Raw genomic sequence first — 11,095 nt, forward strand, 5'->3', positions numbered from 1 at the left:
GAGCGGGGGCGGAAGATGACTCAACGTTGGACAACACGGTTAACGACTTAGGAACGGAAACGGATATGAGTATGGAGAGTACTTCACAAAAGACTAGTTCAAGATCTGCAGTTAACAAAGACATGGAACTCCAGGTTTGTGTCTGCGGCTGGAGCAAGGCGACAACGGTCAGGGGTTTGAAGATTCATCAAGGGAGAATGAAATGCTTGAGGGAGAAGGGACCAGGGCCTCGCATTGATCAGTACTTCTTACGAAGTCAGTCAAGTCAGTCGAATGAAATCCAGCGACAGGAAGCAAACCACAGTTCGCAGGATATCAGCACCCCTGTCATAGATGTGAGGAGGACTTGCATGGACACAGTTAGTGATGAACCTAATGATCCTTGTGAACCCGGTCAGACAAACCAGCATAAGAGAGAAAAGAACCTCAACGGGCACAAGCCTGGAGTCAAATGGCCAAGAGCTTGTGAGAAAACTGCATGGGACACAGTAAACACAGATCTCTGCGTTGCATTGGAAAGATTAAGTGGAACAGTTGAAAAGAAGCTGGATAAATTTGGGGACATCATCTACGCATATGGAAGTGAGAGGTTTGGAGTTGAAAAAAGGAAGGAAAAAGTACAAACTATTCCTGGAAAGTCTAGACGGCAGCAGGAGATTGAACGCTTAGTTAGAGAAAGGAGACAGCTGAGGAACCAATGGAGAAGAGCAGAACAAAGTCAGAAGGAGGGACTCAATCTCTTACAAAAGGTCATAAAAGATAAGCTTGCAACATTGCGCAGAGCTGAGCGCCTACGGAAACGCTACAAAAAGAAGGAGCGTGCGAGAGCTAACTTTTATAAAGACCCATTCAAATTTGTAAAGAAGTTATTCACCAGTGAGAAGAATGGCACACTAAAAGCATCTAAGGTTGAGCTGGAGAGATATTTGGAGGAAACACATACAGATTCAAAAAGGCAGGAGCCTATGTCAATTCCGTCAGACATCCCACCTATCAATCCACCAGAATACCAAATGGAGGACTGTGCACCTAAGTGGAAAGAAATAGAGCAAGCTGTGAAAAAAGCAAGGGCTTCATCATCTCCAGGGCCTAATGGAGTTCCGTACAGAGTGTACAAGAGTGCTTCAGGAGTTCTACGAATTCTGTGGAAATTGATGAAAGTGGCATGGGAAAAACAGGTTGTACCAAGAGCATGGCGCCGAGCAGGTGGAGTCTTTATACCTAAAGAAAAAGATTCTACAAGCATCAGTCAGTTTCGTCCCATTTCCCTATTAAACGTAGAAGGCAAGATTTTCTTCAGCATTATTGCTCAGAGATTGTCAGCTTACCTATTAAAGAACTGCTTCATTGACACTTCAATACAAAAAGCGGGCATTCCAGGTTTCCCAGGTTGCTTAGAACACATCAATGTGATCTGGCAACAAATTCAATCAGCTAAAAAGGAGAGGAAGGAGCTCCATGTGACATTCCTGGATTTGGCTAATGCATATGGTTCAGTGCCACATGAACTACTTTGGGCAGCATTTGATTTTTTCAGTGTACCGATGACAATAACAAATTTAGTGAAAGCCTATTTTGGAGATTTGCAATTCAGTTTTTCAACTTCAGAATTCAGCACTACATGGCAATGCCTAGAGGTTGGAATAATGGCAGGATGCACCATTTCTCCACTGGCTTTTACCATGGCAATGGAAGTAATCATTAGGGCATCAAAATGGGTAGTAGGAGGAGAGCGCTTGGCTTCTGGAATGCGACTACCACCAATTCGAGCATATATGGATGACATGACAACCATGACTACAACAGTAGCCTGCACTAATCGATTATTGGGCAAATTAACCAATAACATTGAATGGGCACGAATGCAATTCAAGCCCACTAAATCAAGGAGCATCTCTATAATTAAAGGCAAAGTAGTAGATAAAACATTCTTCATTAATGGTGAGGCAATACCAACAGTGTCTGAGAAGCCAGTGAAGAGTCTTGGGAGATGGTACGACGGGGATCTAAAGGACACAGTTCGTGTGGGAGAAGTTAGACAACAAGCAGTGGAAGGGTTGAAGAGCATAGACAGCTGCGCTCTACCAGGTAAACTAAAACTCTGGTGCTTTCAGTTTGGTCTACTGCCGAGGTTGCTGTGGCCACTGACTGTGTACGAGGTTTCTTTGACAACAGTAGAGAAGCTGGAAGCTTTAATCAGTTCATACATCAGGAAATGGTTGGGAGTTCCACGCTGCCTCAGCAGAGTGGGACTTTATGGTAAAGGAATACTGCAGCTACCAGTCTCTGCTCTAACTGAGGAGTTTAAGTGCGCCAAGGTCAGACTGGAAATGACATTAGTAGAGTCACGTGATAAATGCGTAAGGGAGGCAGCACCTGTGTTGAAAACTGGAAGAAAGTGGGCGGCAAAGAAAGCTGTGGAAGATGCAAAGGCTGCCCTTCGAATTGGTGATATCATGGGGCAAGTTCAGCATGGAAGAGGGGGTCTTGGTTTCAGTTCAACTCCTCCTATATGGCACAAGGCGGCCCCAGCTCAAAGGAGGAAGCTGGTAGTCAACGAGGTGCAAAAGCAGGAGGAGAGGATGAGGTGTATAAAGGCCATTTCCCAGGCCAAACAGGGAGAATGGATGAGATGGGAGAGTGTGGAACAACGCAAGATTGGCTGGCAAGACCTATGGTCAATGGAACAGAGCAGGATCAGTTTCCTCATCAGGTCAACATATGATGTTCTCCCATCACCACAGAACCTAAACCTCTGGGTAGGAGAGGATCCCTCATGTCCTTTGTGTTCATCACCTGCAACATTAAGGCACATTTTGACAGGATGTAAGGTGGCTCTTAGCCAAGGACGGTTTACTTGGCGCCATGACCAGGTGCTGCGATGTTTGGCCTTAGCATTGGAAGACAAGCGTAACATGACCAATAAGTTGCCACCTGTTCCATCAAAACATTACACACAAAAGACAACATTCCTCCGCCCAGGAGAGCAACCACCAAGAAAAGGTGTTAAAACCAATCCTCGCCCAGGACAACTGGAAGCTGCTAGAGACTGGAATATGCTGGCAGATGTTGGTCAACGGCTTATTTTTCCACCTGAGATTGCCACCACTAACCTTCGACCAGATATTGTCTTGTGGTCTGGATCAGCACGCCTTGTTCACCTGGTAGAGTTAACAGTGCCATGGGAGGATGCTGTAGATGAGGCGTATGAGAGGAAGAAACTGCGGTATGCTCAACTAGCCACTGAAGCGGAACAGCGAGGATGGAGAGTTCGGGTTTACCCAGTGGAAGTGGGTTGTCGAGGATTTGTGGCACACTCTACAACCCGGTTTCTCAGAGACGTCGGATTCAGTGGCCAAGAGTTGCGTCGCACAGTGAAGAACTTATCTGAAGCAGCAGAGAGGAGCAGCAACTGGCTGTGGTTGAGACGGAAAGATTCTGGCTGGGGACAGGTAAGTAAGCTGGGCTGAGTTGAGTGGGGGACGGAGGGGGGTGATGCTGGGACGCCAGAATCACCGTCGAGCCCTCTTGAGGTGTCGTGGGCTAGTCGACGAAACACTGAGGATGGAAGGTGCCCACTTGAAAACCCCAGAGATGTACCCTACTTAGCTCAATCCAGACGGTTGTCATGCTGATGCGCTGGGGAGGCCGCACTTTGGTTGATCCCCGGAGCCAGCATCGCAGCCGTTGTGTGTGCTGATGCGCCAGGGAGGCAAAATAAGCTGATCCCTGGAGCCAGCATTACACTTCAGCCATTAACACCAGACAGAAGGATATCTACATCATCATATGGAAGGAAACGTAAATGGATGGAGACACATATGGATCACATTAGTTTACTGTAAAGCTACATCTTAGTTGGTGCTTATCTTGGCGAGAGCCGAGTTCAAATCAGCATGAAGTTTTAACATCTACTCTCGTGTAATGGAAATCTCCTTCAACGTTGCAAAGCACAGGTAATGTAATTATAAAAGCAGGAATTGCACATGGAAGAACACACAAGGCTTAGCAGACAAAGTGATTGTACTTCCAATCTAAGCAGTGTTGCAAAGTTATATATTCTACCGAAACTGTTTTCTTGGTTTTGTCTTTCCTGTTATCTGTTCATCACAACCTGGATCAATCTGCTCTTCCCATGTTGCAGTGTGTTATTACAGCATGGCACTAATACAAATGCAATGTCTCACAAGGCAATCAAATCAAGATACTGTAGTCCCATGTGGCCAAAGATACTGCTTATTTTCCCTAAAATCCTTATCTTCCAATCTTTGGCACGGAAACAGACACTAAATTATTAGTAACTACCAAAGTGGCAAAATTCATAATTAGTATTTTTCACCCAGATCCAAGAACCCATAGAAGGCTAATTAGCTCACAATGTAATATTTGTCCAGACCTTCCAGTGACTTTAGTTTCTTCTCGCTATTTATTCAATCCATTGCAATTACCCTGCACTGCAGAGACAAACTCAATACAGCAAGCTAAAAGCAGTTCAATATTGACTTAATAAGATGGGGTAACCTCAGTTGCACATAATCACTCTGAACTCCCAATGGCTGGAACACGTTCCTCTAACAGCACTGAGGAATCAGAGTAATAGTGTGTTTGGTTTCAGGGCAGGCGTTACTGATAAGGTGCCACATTGACGAATTATGGCCATGGGGAAATGTAACCTTTGACATACCCAAAGGTCATGAGACATCCCCCTGCTGACATAGCCTTTTAAGGATGAACGCGGTCATAGAAAAGAGACAATGTACACCTGCACTCGAGGACGGTCAAATGATCAAAGCAAACCTTCCGGAGTTCTTCAGCTCGGTTTTACAAAACTCAAGAAGGTCTTTATGCCATTGTTCTCCTTCTCATTGTATGTAATCTAGTACCGTGATTGGCTGGTTGAACTGTCACATCATGTTTACAGAGGATTGTAGGGCATGGTCACAGTATTCTCCACAGCATAGTCTGATGGAAACAGAGGCAAGGCAGTGATTGAAGTGCATGAACCTCCCAGTTCAAAGGTGGGAATGTTGCTGCATTCAACCCATACCAGACATGTGCACTCAAAGTACATTAACACATCTGCTGTGTTTGGCTGCAGGTCACCAATGTCCGATTACGGAAAACGTGGCTAAAATATATAATCTGTGCTGAATACATTCTGAATATCACAGGACAAAGGCTGTTTAGCTGGGGGGTGTTCTATTTTAGGCACTGCTCTTGCTTGCTGATAATGAACATCACAGTGTCGATACTAGTACATAACAGCCTTTTAATAAACTGTTACAGATCTAAGGGCTGCTTGATGCCGGCTCCCTTTGAAGATGGAGCGAGGGGGAAGGAGAGATAGAGCTGCCCACCTTTGTTCCTGCAAGTCACTCACGCCCCTTATCTCAAGCACTCGAAACTATCTGCTTCCACCAGGCTGTACGTCCTTTTCTAAAAGTGGGTCTCCCGGAGTTTCAAATGTTGATATCTATTCACAGGGAACAGCACTCTTAACAGACAAGAGGAATTACATGCTCGATTACAGCTAAACCTGACTGCATGTCTAAATCAGGAACCCGTTTAGGATTCCCTCCTCAGGCGTAATGGACAGGTCAATGCCTCTGAGATATCCTTGGGTAAATATGTAGGATGAAATATATTGGTAATCATATGAGATGAAAATGTATTGGTAATATTAAACCAGTTTGCTGGAGGTGGCTTTGGCATAAAGAGAGTAACTTAAAATGATTGGAGAGATAAAGTATGTGCAGAAATGTATGGAATGAAATATGGTAAGCAATTAACCACAGCAACCTGGTAAAGAGATTGGTTAGGGATTGGTTGCACTTGAATGGAGTAACAGCTAAAGGGCTCGATTATATTGATAATTAGTAAGTGAACAAAAACAGACTGTAGTCACGTGTCCTAAATGTTCATGACCTTCTTTGAGCTCAAACTGACTGAAAAATGCTGGAAACAATCTGACAGACTTGTACATATTGCTGTTCTGCATGCTGACACACACACACACCCACACACACACACACACACAGTACAGGCCCTATTCAATCATTTAGATCAAAGTATTTATATGTTGCAGTAGGACTGATACAGGTTAAAAAACACACTGAAGCCATCACAAGAACTGTTAAAGTGAGGGTCACACTGCAATGATTTACACAGCATCCTTTAGATATCTCACCACTCAGATTATTAAAACCGCATCTCACGTTTCACTGCAGACAGATAGTTGCACATGTTACACATGGTACTAATTGAACTCTTAAAACTCCCCAATGGAAATCCGGCTGGGATGCAGCATGGTTTATGGTGTTGCTATCGTTGTAGTGGCTTTGAAGAAGTACCAGATAACAAAAAGAACGAACAACTTGATGCATTTTAGACGTTAGAAGCATAACATTATTGCCATGTTATGCTGCTATGATTACAAGAGAATAATGGTGCACAACACTAGTGCTCCCCTAGAGGTCATTTTTATACTGCCTTTATTACAGAATCCCACCTTGCTCAGGTTTGCTCAGAGAATATGATGAAGACTTTATTAAACAGTCAGTGTCTCAGCCATGCATGTTATATATGTAAAACAAAATCAGATACAGTACAATCTGTATAACTGAAAAATAATGCAGGAACAACACTAAGAAGGTTAAACTATGGTACTGAATCTTTAAAAATACTAACTATGCATGAGTTCTGAAACTTTTCAATATTAAAACTGCTAGAATTTAACAGAAAAAGCAAAATATATAACACCTGTTATAAGAGAAATTGTAAAACAATAGCTACATTTCTGGGCTTACTAGATTAAATACATCTTTAAAGTATCATGCAAAAATTGCATATTACTTTACCATTGACAACAGCTGAATTATTTAGCTCTCGAAACAGTGGATTATTTTCACCATTCAGTGTCTGGCATTGTTTAGTCCTTACTGCATTATTAGCACAGCTGATTCCCCAGCCCTTTAAAGAGAAGAATGAAAGCACATGTAACATAAAGCTACAGTCCATCCCTTTTATATCACTTCATCATTTCACGGTAAAAGTAATTATGATTTCTGAGTAATTCCCTTTTTACTGCTTGTTTACTGAGAAATGTGTCATCTCTGAGGTGAATTGTAGGATTGTAGTTCTGGTCAAGATGTAATCTTTGATTAAACTTGACGAAGAAATACATTTTCCAGTTTGCACATCGTTGGCTCTTAAATTAGGTCTAAGGAAAGTTCCTGTGTATGTGTCAAATCAGTTGCATTAGCTGGTTTTGTGAGCATTTTTCTTTGTCAGTTTAGGACATCAGCATGTAAGACATTAAAAGCATCAGTGCCCCGGTGAAAGGAACATTTTAAATCACTCAGATGAATTGCCATTGACTGGAACTCAATTTTATAGGTGAGGGAAGGGCTGTTTATCTGTCAACAAAACATTTTTGAAGTGATATGAAGTGTCTTTGCCTGTAGATGCAAAGATATACTGTGTGTTTCTCATAGTTTACCACGGTGGTTTGTGTCTGTTTGTAATTGCTTTTATCCTGTCTCTATACCTATGCTTTGCCATGCTTGCACTAGGTTTTATTACACTTTGCTTTTTGTTGTATTCTCAGTTGCTGCTCTGCTTGGTGAATCTTTGTTTAATGGATGATGAAGAGAGAAACACCAGGGATGGTACAGTAGGTTTGAATGTGATTCGAATCTGATTGAGACAGTGCCTGAATAAACTGTAACAGTCTAAACACATACTTCTTTATGCAGGCAGAGTGTTTTCATTGCAAGGGCTGTTAGGCTAGATTAGCTGTAATAATCACCATCGAAAAAATATAATAAAAGCACTAGGAATGTATTATATAATAATGACGCCACAGCCCAGTGCCTCTCCAGACACTGAAGTGTTTCAATCTGTGCTATGACCCCTCATTGAGTATATCACACACTTAACATGATGATTTATGAGCACTGTATATTATTCCAGACTGCACTGCACTGATCCATACACTGAATACGACTTTCCTCTGAGAAAAAGAAATCCCACTAACCTAGACATGAGACATTTTTTGTTGAAAAAACAGTTTACATGTTAAGTATAGCCTGGTGTGGCATGTCACTTATAAAAGTTTCCCATAGTAGAAGCATAGCAAAGTGTAATGAATCATTGTGAAAGTATGGTAAATGATAAACCCAGAGAGATAAGGTAAAGTATATTTAAAAACATGGCAAACCGTGGTAAATGCATAGTAAAACCAGGGGAAAAGCATGGGAACAATGGAAAAATACAGTGCAAATTCACTAGGGTAAATTTTTTTAAGGGGTAACAAATGTGGATGCAAGGCTTCACCAAATTCAGACAAGTGCTTCCCAAGGTATAGCCTTTTTTTTTTTTTTAGCTGAATCAATCTGGTGTCAAAACATGAGAATGTCACCAAGACATGCATTAACAATATGAGGTCTATTTCAATCACCTAAACAGTAATAATAATAATAATAATAATAATAATAATAATAATAATAATAATAATTAGAAGTAGTAGTTTTAGCATTAAATTCCAAGTGTTTGCAATTCAAGCAGGTTTTCATTCCTCAAGTGATTCAAGCCTCACTTTCATGATAAATAGTTCTCAGTATTAAAAAACAAACAAACAACAAAAACAAGTCAAGATTGCATGTGATAATCTCACGATCTCGTTCACAGCATCTGGGAACAATCCTGTAGCTGTTGTTTGCCAAAACTTTCTACAAAATAAGCAATGCATCTGAAGTCAATACAGCAGATCAACATGCACAACCTACTCAGATTCAAGCTACCATGTTAAGGATTCCCAGATCCTCTATCAACACTGAATGGGAGCCAGTTTAGAGCAGGAATCTGGGTGTGTGTTTTAACCAGACTGAAGCGCTCACAGGTTCAGAAGCACTGATCCCTCCCAGCCTCACTGACATTGACATGCACACTCTGAACACGTGCTTTTGGGTTCAAACCAATCCATTACAAAATGATTGATTCCTTTGGGCTTAGACCACCTATTTATGTATTTATTTTTCTGCCAGGGCTAGGTATACAGAGAAGGCTGGATACAGACACACACAGCAGTGTCTTGATTTCACTAGGTATTTTGGACCACAGTTCCCCCCCCCCCATATTCCCCTCTACTTGGATGTTAATACAGGAGGGCCATGACATCTTCATAATAATAATAATAATAATAATAATAATAATAATAATAATAACAATAATAATAATAACAACACGAAAGAAAACAACAACAACAACAACAATAATACTAAGCATGATGGTAATGAAGATGATAATAATAACAGTTATTATTATTATTATTATTATTATTATTATTATTATTATTATTATTATTATTATTATTATTATTATTATGTTGTTGTTGTTGTTGTTGTTGTTGTGCCAGGTAAAATAAATACATGGAGCTATTTAAATATGTTATATCCTGGACATTTTAAAATCTAAAATACTTTCAGCTTAGCTAGAAAATGCAGTTTTGTAATATACAGAAAATACACTAATGTGTGGTTCTTTTTGTAAATAAGAAAATCAAATAGTGCATTTTAACACTGCTCTCATATTTAGGTCTAAAAAGCCCGCTTTCATTGCACAATTGGAGCTTATTAGGAAAAACAAAGCCATTGGAAATGGTCCAGTGGTTAAAGAAAAGGGCTTGTAACCAGAAGGTCCCTGGTTCAAATCCCACCTCAACCACTGACTCATTGTGTGACCCTGAGCAAGTCACTTCACCTCCTTGTGCTCCGTCTTTCGGGTGAGACGTAATTGTAAGTGACTCTGCAGCTGATGCATAGTTCACACACCCAAGTCTCTGTAAGTCGCCTTGGATAAAGGTGTCTGCTAAATAAACTAATAGTAATAATAATCCAGACATAAAGCTCACTCTTTGTAAATTCTTTTTCGAATTATGTGAGCTTCCAAAACACCCAGGCTTCCAGTTTGAAGAAGGCTGCTTGACAATCGTATTTGACTGCGCACTATACAGTAGTGCCACCTAAAAAATCAACAGTGCCGCAACCACTGTGCTATTGAGATTATTTTACAGAACGTATGAACAGTACTTTGTTCTCTCCCAATTGAAAAAAGCAGACTTTATTAAACCAATACTGTTGTTGTAAGCTAAATAAAAACAAACAAAGAAGTACATTCATAAATAAAAACACGTTCCAATAAATACCTGTCAAAAAGCTCAGCGACGTGGATGATTGCAGTGAGTTTGTGCAGCCGATTAATCTTCTGTGAAGTGACGCTGCCAATTTGGAAACAAGAAGCCTGCGTGCGGGTACCCAGCAGTACCATACAATAAACACCTCGGGTCTGTCACTGCCTCATTCCGGCTGACTGGCACAGAGCCACCGACACCGAAGAGGTTACAATTCAGGTACAGACAGAAGCGAGTCTCCAGTCTGCGTCTGCACTGTTCGGTCTGAGAATCACCGTCAATGCATTAAAAAAAAGAACAGCGTACTTTTCTTTGTAACTGCAGTCCAAGTCGATGCACTCTGCTTGTTTGTGAAGTGTGTCACCCAGGGCGACAGTTCAGAGCACCTACCCAGATTGCGCTGTCTTGTTTAGTTGTAATGTTTCTGTTTTGAACTTTATTATTAATCTAGTTTTTTTTAATTTATTTATTTATTTAGTTTTTTTTAAACAGCAAACTTGCAGTCAGGCGCTTGCTGCGCTGAACGCTGCAGAGGAGAGCGCGCTAGCTGTCTGTTTGGATTACGTGTGCTGTGCGTTCCTTAGATTTGTGTACTGCCTGCGCTCCTGCTAAATCGAGAGCCAGGGAGTGTGGAAATACAGAACCATTCACTTATATCATTATAGGTGTCAGAAAAGGTGGCAGGTTATATCTGAAGTGGTGTGATCTGTCTGTGGCGGTGGGTACTCATTATTATTTGATTTAGGTCTGAATGGTCTGTGCATATTAATACCTGGAGCAATAGGTTACAGTATGTGCACTGTGTTTTATTGTTGTGCTTCCATTAATTTGGAAACGGGTTTAATGGTATAGTAGCTGTGTTATGACTGCTGCATCCAGTCAGTGCTCCCTGTCCATTCCTTTAGT

The 11,095-nt window shown here is 41.2% G+C and overlaps 1 protein-coding gene across 2 annotated transcripts in view; it reads right to left on the reverse strand.

Annotated features, from left to right (window-relative positions):
- The window catches only part of LOC117419565 (protein shisa-like-1a), a 93,426-nt gene extending 82,678 nt beyond the window's left edge, over positions 1–10,748 (reverse strand). For both annotated transcript variants that reach the window (XM_058985539.1, XM_058985538.1), the window contains exon 1: positions 10,205–10,748. The gene's annotated coding sequence lies outside the window, so the exon portion shown is untranslated. The remainder of the gene's footprint in view (positions 1–10,204) is intronic.
- Between the last annotated feature and the right edge of the window lie 347 nt (positions 10,749–11,095).

The sequence above is a fragment of the Acipenser ruthenus genome, chromosome 14, assembly GCF_902713425.1.
Source record: "Acipenser ruthenus chromosome 14, fAciRut3.2 maternal haplotype, whole genome shotgun sequence".
In the NCBI taxonomy this organism is placed as follows: Eukaryota; Metazoa; Chordata; class Actinopteri; order Acipenseriformes; family Acipenseridae; genus Acipenser; species Acipenser ruthenus.